Genomic DNA, 20,620 nt, shown 5'->3' on the forward strand with positions numbered 1-20,620 from the left:
AATGGATGGAGCCATGTACACTAAAATTCTGAGTGACAACCTCCTTCCCTCCTCCAGGACATTCAAAATGGGTCGTGGCTGGGTCTTCCAGCAAGACAATGACCCAAAACATACAGCCAAGGCAACAAAGGAGTGGCTCAAAAAGAAGCACGTTAAGGTCATGGAGTGGCCTAGCCAGTATCCAGACCTTAATCCCATAGAAAACTTATGGAGGGAGTTGAATCTCCAAGTCGCCAAGCGACAGCCTCAAAATCTGAATGATTTAGAGATGATCTGCAAAGAGGAGTGGACCAAAATTCCTCCTGACATGTGCGCAACCCTCATCATCAACTACAAAAAACGTCTGACGGCTGTGCTTGCCAACAAGGGTTTTGCCATCAAGTATTAAGTGTTGTTTGACAGAGGGATCAAATACTTATTTCTCACTGCAAAATGTAAATAAATTTATCTAATTTATATAATGTGATTATCTTGATTTTTTGGGGATATTCTATCTCTCAATGTTAAAATTAACCTACCCTTAAAATTATAGACTGTTCATGTCTTTGTCAGTGGGCAAACTTACAAAAACAGCAAGGGATCAAATAATTATTTCCTTCACTGTATAACCATCAACAAGATTCTTACACCTTTCAACTGTAATTTTTGACCACTCTTCTTTTGCAAACTGCTCCAGGTCTCTCATATGTTAAGGGTGCCTTCTCCCAACAGCAATATTATATAGCACTGTGTACATGCAATTGCTCATTTTGTCCTTCTTCTGTTTTCTATCAGGTCTATTTTCTATTAAGTTTAAGCATCACATGCTTAAAAACTGACTAGCTGAAACCTCCTAAGCTCTAAGTAGAAACAGGAGGTCAATTTTCTCTGCACAAGTTATGAGTCACAGCAAAAGCTTATGGCAGGAGGGAAGAATGAGCAGCAGAGTGACAAGTTGAAGATGGGAATGATTCATGCAGGGACAAGAGACTTCCTGTTTCTACATAGAGCAGAGAAAAGAGAAGAATTAGCTGGGTAGAAAGACAAAATGAACAATTGTAAGTACACAGTGCTACATAATCTTATGACTGCAATATATTGAAAGGATAAAAACTTTGATGGGAATGCTTCTTTAATGTTGTTCCATTTTATAATACAATTTCTATGTGTGTAAATCTTTTGGCCGCAGAAACCATTCTATTTGATGGTGTGATGTGCCCACATTAGCATACTGTCTAATATTTGCCAACTTATGAGCCAGACATCAGTGTTTGGGTTTAAGGAATTCGGCATATTCCAACAGTCTGTAACAAATATTATCCAGCAAATCAAACAACAAATGGTTCACAAATTCCAAAGGCAAAACAATCCAAACAATGACTAAATGCCAAACACAAGCAATATTAATATTCATATTAGAAGAGCACATTACCTACAGGAGATGTTCAATAGTGCCAATCTGAAGTTTTAATCAGTGGTTTCTTTACTTAATCTGTTCTTTTGCACTCTTTTTGAAATTTGGCAGTAACGACAGCCTTTGTCACCCAGCTCTGCTCGCTATAGGCTGTATGTGGTAGTGTGGACCACTACCTTTTACTCTCATTAAATATGAGCTTTAATACCAGACAGAGCCTATGGACAAGATCAAAGCTGATTCAGAAAAAAAATAAGGCATGTTTATTACTATTGGTTGTTATCCAACGGGGCTTGTGAACATGTTGAATTTTGCTGAATTTTTTCTGTGCAAATTTGTCACAAAACTTGAAGGATTTCCTAGTCCCAGAAAAGTGAATGAGATTCATGAAGGTTCAAGCACACATTGCTAATTTTCTTGCAGATTTGCAGCAGATTTAAACCTGCAGCATATCAATTCTTTCAGCATTTTTGCTGCAGATTTCACCCATACTACTGAGTGGGGAAAAATCTTCCATTAAAATGCATGTAAAAGACCAAACAAAAATGTGGCAAAAACGCATGTATTTTTACATTGTGTTCTTCGTGCCAAGCGATGCAGAAATGGTGCAAAAATTTCTGCAGCAAAAACTTAACATGTGCACACACCCTAAAGGCTTGCGAAAAGTCAAGCAATTATACAGGTGAGTTTTAGATGGAAATTAGAGATGAGCAAAATGATTTGCAGGACCCTGGTGCTACAGTCAGGTCTGTATTCCATGATCGCTGGACAGGAGCCCTATGAACCGCCCACTGATGCAATTCACAGCTCATCTTTTGAGTATCTGGCCTGGCTAGGTGATGTATGCGTGTCACGCCACTACGATGACATCACGCCAGGCCAGGTAATCAAAAGAGGAGCAATGGATGCCATTTGGTTGGAGACCGTTTGCAGGGCTCCTATCCAGCAGTCATGGGATACTGACATTTACGCTGAACCAGGGTCCAGCAAATCGATTTGCTCATTTCTAGTGGAAATGTATTAAGCAGTATGAAAATATTGCAGTTACTTATTGTGAGGCTAGTTTATTATTGTGTACAAAAGTAAATATTTTTACCTCCAGCCTCTTATTCCAACATTAGAATTGTCAGAAAGAATTTGCAGTTTCCCTGTCCAAAAAAGAAGGCTTTGTGCACACAGCTGTATAATGGATCTCTACATCTGTAACATGGAGCCTAAGGCACTACCTTCCATAGAGGAATTTAATAAGTAATAATTACTTAGCTTTATGGTGCTTAAAGGGGTGGTCCGATACTAATATTGATTTTCATCCTAAATGTAGCTGTACTTATTTTAATAATATAATAGTTTTTCTGATATTTATTTAAAAAGTCCATAACCTTCTCTCTGTAATCTAACGGCTTTATTTTATATATTAGTTTTTACCTACTTCTGTTTTGATGACTGTTCGTTTCAGAATCCCAGTGCATGCTGGGATACTTAAATGGGACATCTTCATGGGGCAAAGGAAGCGGCCACAGCCTCTGTCCCCACCCTGATTCAGACGTATGCTCAGTACGAGCACCCTTGTTAGGCCACAGCCCCACTATCAGTATTTGGTCAGTATTCGGTCAGTATCAGAGAAAAGGTATAATAGAAACAAGTGCACCAATTCTGCATTTATCACCCACTCCTGGTTTTGGCTCCCAATCCTGAGAAAAAATACTGACCAGATACTGATAGTGGGGCCGTGGCCTTACTGAGTAATTTTCTGCTCTAGTGTACAGTGACCGTGTGCTCCCTCACCGGCTCTAATTACAAGTGACAAACTGGCAGCAGAGCACTCTGTCAGAATGTATTTAAGGAAATAACCTGGCAAGCAGAGACCAGCCTCGCGCCAAAAATTGACGTCTGTTTCTAGAGCGGGGCTGGTCACTGCTGACAATGTTCTTTCATTACAGTGTTCAGTAACAGTGTGCTCTGTTTCTGGTTTGTTGATTCTCATTAGATCAGGCGAGGGAGCGCACTGTCACTAAGCATTAAGAAGAATATTGCTACTGAGCATACGTCGGAATTGACGACCGATACATGCACAGTAGGCGGGTATGAACCCTGCCCCTGAAAAGAACGTCACTGATGACGCTTTGTTTCAGGGTGAGGACAGTGGCTGTGACAGTGACTGCAGCCTCTGCCCCCGATGACATCCTGATTGAATATCCTAGCATGCACATGGGAAAAATATGAGGGGCTCATTTATTTCTTACACTGCCCTGTTAAAAAAAAGAACTATGATTCAATGGCTGATGAATGAGACCCAATAAGGGTCATGATGTAAAAGCCACACATGTAAAACAGGGGGTCCTTTTTTATGGCTCACCCTATAGTATTCTGGGATTTCCTCTGGATCACACTTTGAACAATGTTAAAGTCTGTACTCTTCTTGGAAAATTAAATTATAAAGATGTGGGTCACAATAATTTTTCTCATATATAGCATGTATGTGGAACTTGGTAAAGATTTTGAATCGGGGCAGAAAAGTTTTAATCTACAGTAGGTCTTTAAAGGGGTTGCCCACTTTTTTTTATTTTAAAAATGAACCCATAGTGGTCTGAAGTAAATAAAAAAAAAAACACATCTACTGGACCCCTGCTGTTTCTGAATACTGTTGCCTGTGTTCCCTGCCAGTCTCCTCACTCCTCTTCTGGTTGGGATATCTCATAAGCACTGCAGGCAATCAGTACTGATTTTCTGCAGTGGTCACTTGACATTGATGCCAGAAGGGGCAGTCTACTTGCTCTCTCCTCTAGATTGGACAGAACCTGACTTCTGCATCCAAGGAGACTGGTGAGGAACATGGGCAGCAATATACAAGAACAGTAGAAGTCTGGTAGGTGAGTATATCATTAACCTCTTTTTCAGACCACAATGATCCTATTTTTAAAATAACAAAAGGATGGACAACGCTTTTAAAGGGGGTGATTGGGACTACCATATTCATGACCAATCCTGAGGGTAAGTCATCAATATGAGTTTGATGGGGGTTTAATACCCACCAACCCCTACTTATCAGCAGTTAGCAGGTCCCACACAGTGTTGGGACAGCACAGCTTTGTATGCATTGTAGTGGCTGTACTCCAGTACAGCAGCTCACTTCAAATCTGAATGTGATCTGAGCTGTAGTACTGGGGATTTTCCAAAAACCTTATTAATTTTTGGATGATGGGATGAACCCAGAATATGTTGAGGAAGCACAAGCAAACATGAGGAGACCATACAAACTCCATGCAGATGTCATCCTTGGCCAGTTTACTGCCTAAAACCACAGTGCTGCAAAACAACATTACTAACTTCTGAGCTACCTGTCGACCTAGCTCATGGATCTCAGAACCATACATTGGATAGATTAATGTATCTGCATCTAATTCAAGATTAAAGATTGGACAGTTTGCTCCACCAGAGGATGCTAAACTGGTTTCAAGACTAAATGAGGATCTACACACCAAAAAAAAAACATGAAATCTGAAGGTAACCTCACAGAATAAGTTCCTCTTATGAACCCAGAGTACTGTAGTCTAACTCTGCTTACTCACAATACATTTTTTAAATTGTGAGATTTTTTAATAACATTTATAGTACTTATGTAAATTTAGTGATGGAAATAATATGATGCACTGCAAAGAGAAATCAACCATACAGAAACTATTTATAATGAAAAGTATTTTATGACAGATTTTCTTTGACGTCTTATGTTTGCATGGAGACAGGCTTTTCCATTTTGGGCCCTCTTAGACGTTTACAGGGTGTGTTACTGTTCTTGGGTCTTTGAGAGATTTTTTTTTAATCACAACAGCTGATAACACGATCCAGTTCTCACATTCGCCCTTGCCTTGCACCAAACAGCAGCTGTTTCTGTCTGTTTCTGTTAGTACAGAGCATAAATTCTTATGGCTAATATAATATCTATCACACATGATGCCGCTTGACACTCATCTTTAGATATGTGAAAGGGTATTGTCCTTAAGATGTGCAGTAGGATTATAATTTTACCAATAGTAACCCCATGACTATCCTTGTAAGAAAACCTTGTTAAATATCTTCTGATGAGCATTTGTCAGTGGACAGTGCCTCCTGAAAACTGAATGTCCAATTAGTACCATGTTATGTTTAGGTCCAAAATTGTATGACAATGCATTTTTTTCATATATAGGGCCTTGAAAAAGTATTCATAACTGTCACGCGCTTATGTGGCACACGTGGTTCGTGGACCCATTGTGTGACATGGTTGGGCTTACCTAGGAGGGGTGTAACTAAGCGACTACATGGTGTTCACTGGAACTCCTGATAGTGGAGTCAAGGGCTGTCCCCGGAACTGCAGCTGCTGACTTCAGGAGTCAGGTACGCAGACACGGACTGGATTCGGACTCCGTTCAGACTACTCCTCGGGCAGGATGGATACTGACACGGAGTCACCGACTGGGCTGGATTTGGATACTGGTATAACAGTCCGGATGCAGTACTAGGATAGATACACGTTCAGACACACGGGTCTTGGGAAATGGTTCAGGTTCCGCCAGAGCAGCTTCAGAGTTCTAGCACCGGCAGATGCAGTTTCAGAGTTCACGGACCGACGGATGCGGTTTCAGAGTTCACAGACCGCCGGATGCGGTTTCAGAGTTCTCAGACCGCCGGATGCGGTTTCAAAGTTCACGGACCGCCGGATGCGGTTTCAGAGCTCAGGGACCGCCGGATGCGGTTTCAGAGCTCAGGGACCACCGGATGTGGTTTCAAAGGTCAGGGACCGCCGAATGCGGTTTCAGAGCTCAAGGACCGCATGTCAAGCAAAGTGTGGGAACGACTAAGTGCAACACGAAGGGAAGAGGGGAAGGGAGCCCAGACACTAGGGAAAGGGGGAGTGGAGACCTCCTAGGCTAATCTGATATCACCCCGTCTCCCCTATCGTCGCTATATTGGTTCCTTACCAATCGACGCACAGGAACCTAAACCCTGTCTTTCTCTAGAGCTTGGCCCTGGATAGGGAAGGGGGGATGAGCACTAGCCAGTCCCCACTAACATCTAAAGACAACAAGGGAGACAAACACGGAGCAAAGTAACTTAGCTTGAGCCGACTTAAGAGAGATTACACCACACGTCCTCCTAGCACCAGAGAGGAAGTAAGCAGACTGCAATAGCTCCAAGCCTTCGGGAACATGTCAATATCACCGGCACCTCCCTGTAGCAAACAGAAAGTATTTAAACACCCAGGCCTGGGTGTCAATCAGCAGGAGGGAGGTAGCCGTCGGGTCCTAGAGTGAGACAGATCTAAGAAAGTGTCTGATGCCAAACGAAGAGATCTTCTGCAATCAACTGCAGGGCGACTGTCTGTCACATCTGACACACTCATGACACCTGCTGTATGCGGTTTCAAAGTTCAGGCACTGGCCACACACGGACCAGGAGTCTGGATTCAGGACCTGGCCACACACGGACCAGGGGACCTAACAACTCACTAGTTCCAAACTAACTACTGAATCAATGTTGCTTAGGCACCTCCCTATTGGGGAGGGTGCATTTTATATAAGATGCCTCCCAGCTATTGGCTGGGGGTACCTTAACAGTTGCATGCTGCCCCTTTAAGAACAGGGGAGCACGCACACTAGACGCGTTGCTGGGAAGTGCATAGACAGACAGGGAGCAGGGAGCCACGACAGGGACCACGCCACACAGCCGGGGCGGTGAGAATGTTGGCGTCTCTGCATGGAGGGGGAAGGGGAACTATGCAGGGACGCCGGCATAAGTGTTACAATACCCCTTGGACTTTTCAACATTTCCACACCCACAAAATAAAATGTATATTATTGGGATTTTATGTGATATATCAACACAAAATGCCAAGTATTTGTGAAATGTAAAGGAAATGATACATGGGTTTCTAATTATTTTAAAAAGCAGAACCTAAGATAAAAAGAAAATGAGCAAATACCCTATAGTAAGTAAATAAATAGTAATAGCACATGTAAATAACATAGGGTATTTAGTTAACATTGTTTTGATCAAAAAAACGTAAAAGCCATCTCACCACAAGGTGTACCCAACCGGAAGGATACCTAACTCTTGTAGCTCACCTCTCTATGTGTCAGCATATGTAAACATAGATAAGGACAGAGCAGGATGAGGGTCCCGACTGTTCAGACACCTGCCCATGAAAAGCTATATAAACAAAATAAACAGCCCAAAGAAAGGGGATCCACGCCCCAGTTTGTACAAAGTACAAAAGACTAAACCAAAAGTTGAACCAAAAGTTGAAAAACTTGAGACAATGATCCCAAACAAACAGCCAAGGAAACTCTCAATTAGTTTCAGAGAAAGAAAATAAAGCTGCTAGAATGGCCCAGCCAATCACTTGACCTGAATCCTATAGAAAATGTATGGAAGGAACTAAAGCTCAGAGTCCATAGAAGGAGCCCACGGGACCTTTAGGATGTGAAGAGTGTTTGTGTGGAAGAATGGGCCAAAATCACACCTGAGCAATGCATGCAACTAGTTTCTCCATACAGGAGGCATCTTGAAGCTGTCATCATCTAAAAAGGCTTTAGTACTAAGTATTAATTAAATTTCAGTAAGCGTGTTCAATACTTTTTCCCTGTGTCATTTCTCATTATTACTCATAACTTCATTCATGGACATCTATGATTTGATTTCTTTGCCTGTGTGGACTGGATGAGTTGTTACCGACATCTGGTGAGAATTTCATGTCAATAGTACCTTTAGAAATATATTTACGTAGAAAATTGGTGACGAGTTCAATACTTATTTCACCCGCTGTATTTACATTTCCCATGTGACGGTGATGCCTAAAAACAAAACCTGAATGTAAAATGATAAAAAGTTAGCAGAACAAAACAGAGGTACATATGAATAAATGCAAGAAGAGATTAGTGTAGAAAGCAGAATTACAGTGTAAATATACGATAATATGTAAGAATCTGAGTGTGTTTGTATTGGATCTGCGAAGTGGAGAACTGAATTATCTGGCTGCGAGTACTTTGTAGTTGGTTAAAACACCTCTTATGGGGACAGCTGTCACAGTCTTTAGCAAGTGATGACATAGCAAACCATAAATAGACCAGCAGCAATGGATGTTGCAGGGTGCCAGCGTGAGATGTAAATATCACCCTTAACGCCTCCTTCTCCAGGATTCCATAAGCAAGAAATCTATAAGTGAGTAGATTTAGGTATTGGTTGTAGTGAACGCTTGTGCTGCCACTGATCTGCTTGTACTGCTCACTATATATAGGTCAATCACATGAACCGTAATATGCAACTAGATCACAGACTATGCTCCAATTTCCACTAAATGTTTAATTTGTTTTTTTTTATATACAATATATTATTCAGAGTTTATGCTCTGGGATGTGTGTTCTTTTCATATATTTTTAGATATTTCTGAACGACATTACTAGGAGCATTTAGGGGTTTGCTTTGGATGCATAACTTAGGCACATTGGATCATCAGATTTCTAAAATGTGGTTATGATCGTGCATTAAATGTCTATGAGTGGGACTGTATCTGCCTATCATCCCTTGGTTTGTCACAGAAAAATTGGAAAATAACAGCAGTCTTATTAGTGGCATGAAACATTGTGACACAAGTAAGCAGATCAAAGTCACACGTGGATGAAGAAGAGATGAATGTGCAGTTTGGGGCAACAGATTGTGAATTCAGAATCTGCATTGTATAGGATCACATAGTCCTACATCTATCTATCTATCTATCTATCTATCTATCTATCTATCTATCTATCTATCTATCCATCTAGTCTTGAAGAAAAGCAGGCAGCATTTCAAATATTGGTGAAAAAAGAGCTTTATTAGTCCACCTGGTCTGACCACACCAGATGGGCTAATAAAGCTCTTTTTCACCAATTTTTGAAGTGCTGCCTGCAGTTCTTCAAAAATATATGTTTGATAACTGGAGGGTTATCTGGGAGGCCTTGCACCCACCGATTTTTGTTTTTGTTGCTCTTCCAATCCTTTTTTTGAATAACTATCTATCCATCTGTCCATCCATCTATCCGTCCATCCATCTGTCCATCCATCCATCTCTATCATACTATCTATCTATCTATACATTTATCTAACTATACATCTATCTAATGTAATTATTCATCTTTAGTTACATATTTTCTAGTTTTTCTCATCAATAATTAGTGATGGTTTATATATTATTATTATTATTATTATTATTATTATTATTTAGAGGACATGTAACCTCTTTCTGATCAGTTAGGGTCCAAACATTTTTTGCTTTTGTTTTTGTTGCAAATGCTAAGTCTGTCACCGATCCCGAGAATAAGCCTGGGACTACATGGTGTTGCGCAATAGCAATTATCCAGTTGCATGACCAAAATCTTCTGTGCAACCTGTCTGTGACTTGCTGTCCCACAACTATTTTAGATCACTGATTTTGATGTAAAAAAATAGCCAAATAGCAAATAAGCCACACGCAAGTCACAGCGGCTTGTGGCCAGTGACAGAAAAGTCCACATATTTAAAAAACATATGCTACTTTGTGTCGCAGTAGATTGCAGGTCGCAACACGACACCATATGAAATCATTAGATGCAATGTCACAATGCAATATTACAATTTTAGTTTCTCACGACACAAGCCACCATGTAGCCGTGCAGCCCTAGCCTGAAGGCGCCATACTGTTACTATATTGTTCTGCCTCCTTCATAGACCTTCCCTGCAGAGTCATGGACCTGTTCACATACACAAGGTGGCTGGGAAAATCCTGTGGAGAGAAATAGCCAAAGGGGCTACTGACCTTAGATACCTAAAATCTCAGTCGCATGCTGTGGAAAAAAAATCTGCAGAGTAAATTGCTGCAGACTTAAAATCTGTAGCATGTCAATTTATGCTATACATATTCATTGCAGGGGTTCACCCTTTGCAATGCAAATTGTGAAATGTAAGGCAAATGTGGCGCTGCTGTTTTTTTGCAGGGAATATGACCTGTGTACACACACCCTAATATTTCTAGTAATGCCCCGCAGGACACATTTAACAAATAACTAGTAGACACTGACATATAGTACTGGGCAAAATTTTTAGGCAGGTCTGAAAAAAATATTGCAATGTAGAATGCTTTCAAAAATAGAAGTGTTGTTAGTTTACTTTTTATCAATTAGCTAAATGCAAAATGATGAACAAAATAGAAATCTAAATCACATCAATATTTGGTGTGACGTCCCTTTCCTTCAATACAGGATCAGTTCATCTAGATACACTTGCACACAGTTTATGAAGGAACTAGGAGGTTGTTACAAACATCTTGGAGATCTAATCGCAGATCCTCTGTGGATGTTGCTTGCACAAATCCTTCTGTCTCTTCATGTAATAAAAGACAGACTTGATGTTGAGATCAGAACTGTGTGGGGGACAAATTATCACTTTCAGGACCCTTTGTTCTTCTTTATACTGAAGATTGTTCTTAATGTCATCTATATATATAATCGTCTTATCCCGTCTGTCTGTCTGTCTGTCTGTTGCCTGTCCTGGAAATCCCGCGTCGCTCATTGGTCCGGCAGTGGCCAATCAGCGCCGCGGGATTTCTGAACAAAGATGGCGGCCGTTAGCGGCTCATCTGCGGGACGGAGCTCAGCGGCGATGCAGCCGGGAGATGACCGGCGCGAGGCGCTCATCTCCTGGCCGGTACCAGCAGAAGGACCTCGACCTCCGGACCCATCTGCGGGACGGAGATGCAGCCGGGAGATGAGCGGCGCGAGGCACTCATCTCCCGGCCGGTAGCAGCGGAAGGACCGCCGGCGTCGCTGACCTCCATGCGGAAGGGAGGACCGGGGAGCGACGCTGCGGGTCGGAATACTTCTTCTGCGAGGGCCGCTCATGTCCCGGGTTCTCGCAGCGGAAGTACCCGCACAGACAGCGCCGCTCCCCGGTCCTCACCAAGACGATTCGATGATTGGTCGCAGTCTTCGGACCCGACCAATCACTGATCTTACCGCAAAAGTTAAACACCGCTGTGCTGACTGGTCAAGGACGCTGCCCGCGACCAATCACCGATTTGGGCGCCACATTTAAATATCGGCCGCGACCAATCACCGATCTTGGCTCCACATTTAAACAACGCTGTGCTGATTGGTCGCTGACGCCGGGCGCGACCAATCACCGATTTTGGCGCCACATTTAAATAGCGTCCGCGACCAATCAGCACAGCGGTGTTTAAATGTGGAGCCAAGATTGGTGATTGGTCGCGGCCGAAATTTAAATTTGGCGCCCAAATCGGTGATTTCTTGCGGGCAGCGTCTGTGACCAATCAGCACAGTAGTGTTTAACTTTTGCGGCAAGATCAGTGATTGGTCGCGGGCCAAGACCGCGACCAATCACCGATTTGTGCAGCACATTTAAATAGCGGCCGCGACCAATTGGATGTCAGCGCCGCTCCCCGGTCCTCTCTTCACACCCTAGCCGCATGGATGTCAGCGGCGCTGCCTGTGCGGATACTTCCGCTGCGAGAACCCGGGACATGAGCGGGCGTTCGCAGCAGAAGTATCCCAACCCGCAGCGCCGCTCCCCGGTCCTCCCTTGACACGCTAGCTGCTGATGTCCCCACAGTATTCGCATGGTGTTACAAAGGTCCGGACATTTGTGTTAAAAATCGCTGATTGGCCACTGGCGCTGCCCGCAACCAATCACCGATCTTGGCGCCACATTTAAATATCGGCCGCGACAAATCACCGATCTGGGCTCCACATTTAAACACCGCTGTACTGATTGGTCGCGGACGCTATTTAAATGTGGCGCCAAAATCGGTGATTGGACGCGGCCGATATTTAAATTTTGCGCCCAAATCGGTGAATGGTCGCGGGCAGCGCCAGCGACCAATCAGCGATTTTTAACACAAATGACCTTTGTAACACCATGCGGATACTGTGGGGACATCAGCGGCTAGCGTGTCAAGGGAGGACCGGGGAGCGGCGCTGCGGGTCGGGATACTTCTGCTGCGAGCAGTCGCTCATGTCCCGGCTTCTCGCAGCGGATGTATCCGCACAGGCAGCGGCGTTCCCCGGTCCTCACCAATACGATTCCGCTCCCCGGTCCTCACCAATACGATTCGCTGATTGGTCGCGCTCTCCGCCCGCGACCAATCAGTGATCTTGGCGCTAAAGTTAAACACCGCTCTGCTGATTGGTCGCGGCCGCGGCCCGCGACCAATCACCGATTTGGGCGCCACATTTAAATAGCGGCCGCGACCAATCACCGATCTTGCCGCCACATTTAAACACTCCTGTGCTGATTGGTCGCGGACGCCAGCCGCGACCAATCAGCGAGCTTGGCACCTAATTTAAACAATGCTCTGCTGATTGGTCGCGGACGCCAGACGCGACAAATCAGCGAGATTGGCGCCAAATTTAAACAACGCTCTGCTGATTGGTCGCGGACTCAAGCCGCGACCAATCAGCGAGATTGGCGCCAAATTTAAACAGCGCTCTGCTGATTGGTCGCAGTTGCCAGCCGCGACCAATCAGCGAGATTGGCGCCAAATTTAAACAACGCTCTGCTGATTGGTCGCGGACGCCAGACGCGACCAATCAGCGAGATTGGCGCCAAATTTAAACAGCGCTCTGCTGATTGGTCGTGGATGACAGCCGACCGCGAACAATCAGCGAGATTAGCGCAAAATTTAAACAACGCCCTATTGATTGGTCGCGGCAGACGCGACCAATCAGCGAGATTGGCGCCAAATTTAAACAATGCTCTGCTAATTGGTCGCGGTCGCCGGCCGCGAACAATCAGCAGTATTGGCACAAAATTTAAACCCCGCTCTGCTGATTGGTCGCGACCGCCGGACGTGACCAATCAGCGATTTTGGCGCCAAATGTAAACCCCGCTCTGCTGATTGGTTGCGGTGGCCGGCCGCGACCAATCAGCAGTATTGGCGCCAAATTTAAATACCGCTCTGCTGATTAGTCGCGGTCTCTGACCGCAACCAATCAGCAGTATTGGCGCCAAATTTAAACCTCGCTCTGCTGATTAGTCGCAACCACCGGCCGTGACCAATCAGCGATATTGGCGCCAAATTTAAACACCGCTTCGCTGATTGGTCGCGGTGGCCGGCCGCGACCAATCAGCGATATTGGCGCCATATTTAAACACCGCTCTGCTCATTGGTCGCGGTTACAGGTCACAAATAACCAGCATTATTGGCGACAAATTTAAACACCGCTCTGCGGATTGGTCGCGGCAGTGACCAATCACCATTATTGGCGCCACATTTAAATACCGCTCTGCTGATTGGTCGCGACCGCCGGCCGCAAACAATCAGCATTATTGCCGCCAAATTTAAACCCCGCTCTGCTGATGGGTCGCGTTCGCTGGCCCCGACCAATCAGCATTATTGGCGCCAAATTTAAACCCCGCTCTGCTGATTAGTCGCGACCGCCGGCCGTGACCAATCTGCGATATAGGCGCCAAATTTTAACACCGCTTTGCTGATTGGTCGCGGTTGCCGGCCTCGACCAATCAGCGATTTTGGCGCCAAATGTAAACACCGCTCTGCTGCTTGCGCCCGGTCGGCCGCATACCTATTCTAGAATACCCGATGCGTTAGAATCGGGCCACCATCTAGTTTGCTTTATGTTTGGGATCATTGTCAGCTACAGAATAAATTTGAAGCCAATTAGAATCCTCTTAATGATTTTGCATGATGGATAATTAATCTGTCTGTATTTCTCAGCATAGAGGACACCAATAATTGTGACCAAATACTCAACTCCAGTTGCTGAAATGCAGCCACAGACTTGCAAGAACCCTCCACCATGCTTCACTGTTCCTGCAGACACTCACTACTGTACCACTCTCCAGCCCTTCAACAACCAAACTGCTTTCTATTACAGCCAAATATTTCAAATTTTCTCTCATCAGTCCAGAGCACCTGCTGCCATTTTTCTGCACCCCAATTCTTATGTTTTTGTGCATAATTGAGACGCATGGCCTTGTTCCCATGTTAAATATATGTTTTTTAGCCACAATTCTTCCATGAAGACCACTTCTGGCCAGACTTCTCTGAACAGTAGATGGGTGAAGTTCGGTCAAATTGTTTGATTACCGTACTGAGCTGATGGTACTGCTGGATATTTTCTGATTTCAAAGGGAAGCAAGCATGATGTCTTTCATCTGCAGCCCACAGTCTACCGAGCCATTTCTTGGTGTCCTCAATGCTGAGGAATACAGGCAGATACTTATCCATCATGAAAAATAATCAGGGAGGATTCAGATCTGGAGATGAGCAGTTAGTTTGAAATTCCAATTTACCCATTTCCCCAAATTTTCCCCATAAATTTGATTTGTGTTGAATAAATTTGCCATGAATCTCAATACTGGAAACCTTATAATTGCTTGGAAAATACATATACGGTATAACACTCTTAGTTTTTGGAGAGAGAAAGAGATACATTTTGCTTCAATATGATATATATATAATCAACTTATCCAGTGAAACTAGAGATGGTATCCAACTGCTGTACAAACTACTGTCCTACACTGGGACCCACTGATCTCGGATACCTGCCACCACCGTACATGACTTGACAATCCTTTTGATAAACTGGGATAGACCATGTGATTTCATAGCTGCAAAGCATTATACAGAAACCCACGCAAAATGTCATTAGCACGCTTTCTGATGCTTCTGCAGTTTAGGAAATGGGGTAAGGTATGTTTTTTTCTTTTGTGATCCTCATGCATCAAATCTTAAAGTCTTCAATTTGCATGAAAACATGAATTTCAGGAAACTTGACTCCGAGTCAATCCTTCGCAGATCGATCCACTTATTTTTAGTCTGATCTCAACATCCTCTACTCTGTCTGAGTTTACATGAAACAATTACATCTATGGAAGATTTGTGGTTAGTTATCCAAGATGTTTGGATTAGATTTATTTGTTACTTTTGACCTAAAAACTAACAGATGGTTAGTTGCTATATATGGCATCGTCACATCCACAAAAATATTATCAAAATAAAAAAATATTTAATCTGCAAGGTAAATGCCATAAAGCATACAGAAAATAAAAACACCATGACTATCTTTATTTTTGTTCAGATTATGCGCCTCCCAGGAAAAATTAAATAAAATGCAATAATAGCAAAGTATAGAACCCATGAAAATCTACAGCTCTAGTCTCCAAAAAAACAATCTCTCACACTGATCTATTGATAGAAAAATGAAAAAGTTATGGAGGTGCAGAAAATGGCGACACAATCCAAACATTTTTTTAAACCTTATAAGTTTGATATCGCCAAAAGTACACCAACCTGAGATACACTTTACCAGGTCATTTTTAGCATACACTAAAAGACGTAAAAAGACAAAACCCAAAACGTAATGGTGGAATTGCTTTTTTCCCGTATTACAACACATTTGGAATTTTATGTCATGTGTTTTAGCACTATATAACGTAAAATTAATTAAAGTATTCAAAACTACTACTTATCCTACAAAAAATAAGTCTTCCTTAGAGTCTTGGAAATGTAGCGCCCCGAGGGCTCGGCCGCTACAGGGGTATTGCACCTCTGCCAGAGATGTGATATTCCACTCCCGGGTAAGGATGGAGTATGGACCAGGGCTCAGTTAGCTGCATACATCACACACACCCCATTTCCGAGGGACAGCTCAACGGTACTCCCATTAGACAGAAATGCAGGTATGACAGACCATGTCCCTGGCTGGAGTGGGGAGGGGGGAGGAATACCCAGTGATGTAGGAGCAGATAGGGGACGGTTCCTTAGCGTAGGTAGGAGCCCATTGGTTGCTGCTCACCTGCACTCATGGCTAGAGGGAGGTATAAAAGGTGGGCATCATCTTAGGACAGTCAGTCAGTTCAGGACAGTCTGTGCAGAGAGAGGAGAAGAGAGGGAGTAGAGGCTCTGTAGGAGCTCTACTTCAGAGTGGGCCTAGGGAGAGGCCGGGGAAGAGAGTGGAGTGGAGAGAGAGAGAGGAGGTGAAGGGGAGCTGGGATTACTTCTCAGCCCAGCTCCACGAGAAAGGAGAAGGAGGAACAGAGAAGGGAAAAGAAGAGAAAGAAACAGAAGGGCTCAGGAACAAGAAGGAAGAAGGGACCCTAAGAACCCACGAGAATACAGGGTGAAGGGTCAGGCAGATTAAGGGTGCCGGATCCCAAGTTGGTGGAGGAGAAACTTCCCTCAGCCAAAGACCGGACGTCATGATCATTTATTGGTACGACACCTCATTAAACCTGCTAGGAAGGCACCATATAGAACAGTGGGGAACGGGATCCACGTTTACCCGCACAAGTTCGCGGCAGCTGGACAAAAGTGGGTCACTGGTGAGGCAGGCCAGAGGAAGGATTGAAGGGGGTCCTGAGCCATACTTCCGAGCTGCCTGGGAGTTGACCGAGCCCCTCACCTGGTGGACGCAGCACGGCTTGGGCAGTCATTGCCAGCTGAAGTGACTTGGATATTAACCGTGAGTAAAGACCCTGGACTTCAGTACATTGTCTGTGTGCTTTTTCGCTCCTCCGGCACTACCGGTACTGGGACTCTCACCACCATCACTCCCACCATCCACTACACTGCCCTGGGGCCGCACTCTTCCCGTAGGGAGTCACACCATCCCAGCTGCATACATCATCAGCCCCAGCGGTCTGCCTTGCAGCGGCGGTTCCTAATAGCCGCAATCCACGGGTGGCGTAGTCGGACATCACTTAAAACTTATAAAGGGACTACCACTGGTCTGACCACCCTGAGCCACGGACCGGGTCGCCACTTCTACCCCCCATCGTTCCCCTATTGCCCGGATCCGAGTGCCCCACGGCTCAGGGGGCGAGTCAGAAGCAGGAAAGTAAAAAATGAATTTGAAAAAATGAAAGGGGTTGTCTACAGTGTAGGACATTTTTTTTACTTAAATATATTAAAAGAAAAAAACATTTTGCAAATAAGTACAATTTAAAATTTTGCACCGTTCGGCTTTTTGGGGATCTTTGTTTCCTGCACATTCAACATTGATGTGGTCTGTGTCCATAAATCAGCAGAGAGAGACCCAGAAAAAGGGGACAGTCAGACGGCCATAAAAATTGGGCCAAGGACGGAACGTAGTGCACGGACTGGCAGGCCGGTCTCCCGACCAGCGCTTAACAGCCTCATAGAAATACGTGAAGTTGTGACGCTCTGGTTGGGGGACCCGCCGGCCAGTCTGTGCATTGTGCTCCGATCTCAAGCCGATTTATATGGCCGTCTGAAAGTCAGATAAAAGAATAAGGCCACGGCCCCACTATCAGTATTTGATCAGTATTCGGTCCGTATTTTTTTCTCAGGAGTGGGAGGCAAAACCAGGAGTGGTTGATAAATACAGAATTGGTGACTTGTTTCTGTTATATCTTTTCTCTGATTGTTCCTCACCTGGCTTTGGCACCTACTCCTGAGAAAAAATACTGACCGAATACTGACCAAATACTGATAGTGGGGCTGTGGCCTTACGAACTAACTCCTCTTTAGACCATCATAAAGGGCCGACTGATTGATTCTCAGTTAACTCATTCTGCAGCCAGCAATAGGCAATGCAACACAGAGGCTATGGAAGCCATACGGTAATTGGATGTATTACCCAATTGTAAAAATGGTTTTAGCCCCAATTACATGCATTTATGTAAGAAAAAAAGTGGATAACCCCACAATGAGGGTGCAGACCAGCCCTATACCCAATAAACATATCAGAGAGAAGGGAAGAAGGATAGCGCCCTGGGCGAAGACATTCTCTAAAAGCACAGAGTAGATTTCTTTCTAATGCTCAGTGGGATGAAGGTTATCACAGTGAATATCTCATTACTCTGCAATCAGGTTAATCCCTTATTTTTAGAGCAGTACACACAGTTGTTGTCAATGTAGTTTCTATTACTATCAGGATCATTCTGTGTAGGAATATTAGTTCTCGATATCAGGCAGCCATGCTTTATGTGTATATCTGGGTCATGGCAAATAAAAAGTAATAAACTATTTGTTATATTTTGAGACATTGGAGTTGGATCATGAATTATTGACATATTTATCAATCCGGTATAGTTTGGGGTCTACAAATTAGTCTCTCAATTATATACATGTAACACATTTTAAAAGGGGCAATTTCTGTAATTATCGAGTTTCTCAAAGTGACTCCTATTGAGCTGTAAAAAGTATGACATGTCCGTGAAGCCTTAAAGCGACCATACGCAAAAGGCTAAGTTCACACGAGGGTATAAAATATTGTCCACTTTTCATCCAAACAAAAATTTCACCAGTATTCTCATCTGTTTTTATATATGAGCAGTTAATAAAATTTACAAGACCAAATTCAGCTTCCTATGTTAATAATAGCAATGTATCTGTAAAAATCGGATGCTATATGGATGATTAGTGTGGGATGACATTTTTATTTTTTGCGCAACGATAGACTTGAGTAGGCGAGTCTCATCCGAAATAAGGGAGAGACTTGTGCAAGCTGTGATTTGGTTCACACGGACATTCAATCATCTGATCAACCCTACCGGATAAACGTTCCTCGATTATGTATGAACTTGTTCAAGTGTTCATGTTTATTTAATGGAGCCCCAGACTAGTGATTTTTCTAAATATAAGTTATTAATAAAGGTACACAGAACACTCACTGGTGTCCACTGACTTTTTTGCGAAAACTGGGGCCCGTACATCCGAGTTGTAGGTTCCTCGCAGATAAGAATCCTACAAGTCTCCAGTGAGAACATGAGATCTCGTTCATCATCACTAGATCTCGCTCTTTGTACTAACCAAGCCCTGCCACAAAGTGGGCAGAGCTTGGGTCGGACAGGGGCATGGTAACCCACGTCCATCAAATTCATGCCAAGCAGCAGCGTTCCTTATATCACAGATCTTACTCCACTCCCTGACTGGAGTAGAATTTGTGGTGAGTCGCACTTCACTTGGCAGACGTTCCTGATTCATTAAGAGGCATGATGAATGAGGAGTGTTTTACAGCAAGCACGCCTGCTCACCAAGAGCAATGTGAAAATCGTTGGTCTTCATGAATTCTGGCCATTTTTTCTTCTAAAAACATAAAAATACTCTGTTTATTAGGAGCTGGGGACAGATATTACTTTTCCTTGTTCCTATGGGTCCTTTCTGGGCGATTTTGTCATGACTGCACCAATCACTAAAGATGTGATAATCCATTGTTCAGATTTTTCAATCTAAACTAAATGTCTACTTTAAAAGTTCATGTAGACAGGACGGTTGCAGCCAATTATAGACAGTCTATCGGCTCCATATAGGCCAATCTGTGGTTTGTAGACCGTCGATCGGCTCCATATAGGCCCATCTGTGGTTTGTAGACGGTCGATCGGCTCCATATAGGCCAATCTGTGGTTTATAGACCGTCGATCGGCTCCATATAGGCCAATCTGTGGTTTATAGACCCTAGATCGGCTCTATATACAGTACAGACCAAAAGTTTGGACACACCTCATTTAAAGATTTTTCTGTATTTTCATGACTTTGAAAATTGTACATTCACACTGAAGGCATCAAAACTATGAATTAACACGTGGAATTATATACTTAACAAAAAAGTGTGAAACAACTGAAAATATGTCTTATATTCTAAGTTCTTCAAAGTAGCCACCTTTTGCTTTGATGACTGCTTTGCACACTCTTGGCATTATCTTGATGAGCTTCAAGAGGTAGTCACTGGAAATGGTCTTCCAACAATCTTGAAGGAGTTCCCAGAGATGCTTAGCACTTGTTGGCCCTTTTGCCTTCACTCTGCGGTCCAGCTCACCCCAAACCATCTCGATTGGGTTCAGGTCTGGTGACTGTGGAGGCCAGGTCATCTGGCGTAGCACCCCATCACTCTCCTTCTTGGTCAAATAGCCCTTACACAGCCTGGAGGTGTGTTTTGGGGTCATTGTCCTGTTGAAAAATAAATGATGGTCCAACTAAACGCAAACTGGCAATAATGCGGACGTCACGCCAACTGTGCTGTCTAGACACAGTCTCTGAGCTCAGTTACCGACTACAGTGGTGATGGGGAGTTGGAACTGGACCCAGGGATGTGAGAACCCGCTTTGTATATTATTTAGTGCATTTTAGAGAATTTGGAGTCTATTTTCCTGAAAATGGAAAGCTCAGGAATGGTGGACTTGATTCAGAACCGACTGATTTCTCCATGTAGAGATTCAGTCTCATCAAGAGTTTACTGGATA

The 20,620-nt window shown here is 43.7% G+C and overlaps 1 protein-coding gene across 5 annotated transcripts in view; it reads left to right on the top strand.

Annotated features, from left to right (window-relative positions):
* The window catches only part of PKIA (cAMP-dependent protein kinase inhibitor alpha), a 68,509-nt gene that overhangs the window by 27,336 nt on the left and 20,553 nt on the right, over positions 1–20,620 (top strand). The window contains exon 1 of one of the 5 annotated variants that reach the window (XM_073676758.1): positions 8,437–8,590. The exons of the other annotated variants lie outside the window; for them this stretch is intronic. The gene's annotated coding sequence lies outside the window, so the exon portion shown is untranslated. Of the gene's footprint in view, positions 1–8,436; positions 8,591–20,620 lie in introns of those variants that run through there. 5 annotated transcript variants of the gene reach the window in all.

Source organism: Phyllobates terribilis, unplaced genomic scaffold (assembly GCF_046119375.1).
Source record: "Phyllobates terribilis strain yellow unplaced genomic scaffold, ASM4611937v1 Scaffold_4__5_contigs__length_816908805, whole genome shotgun sequence".
In the NCBI taxonomy this organism is placed as follows: Eukaryota; Metazoa; Chordata; class Amphibia; order Anura; family Dendrobatidae; genus Phyllobates; species Phyllobates terribilis.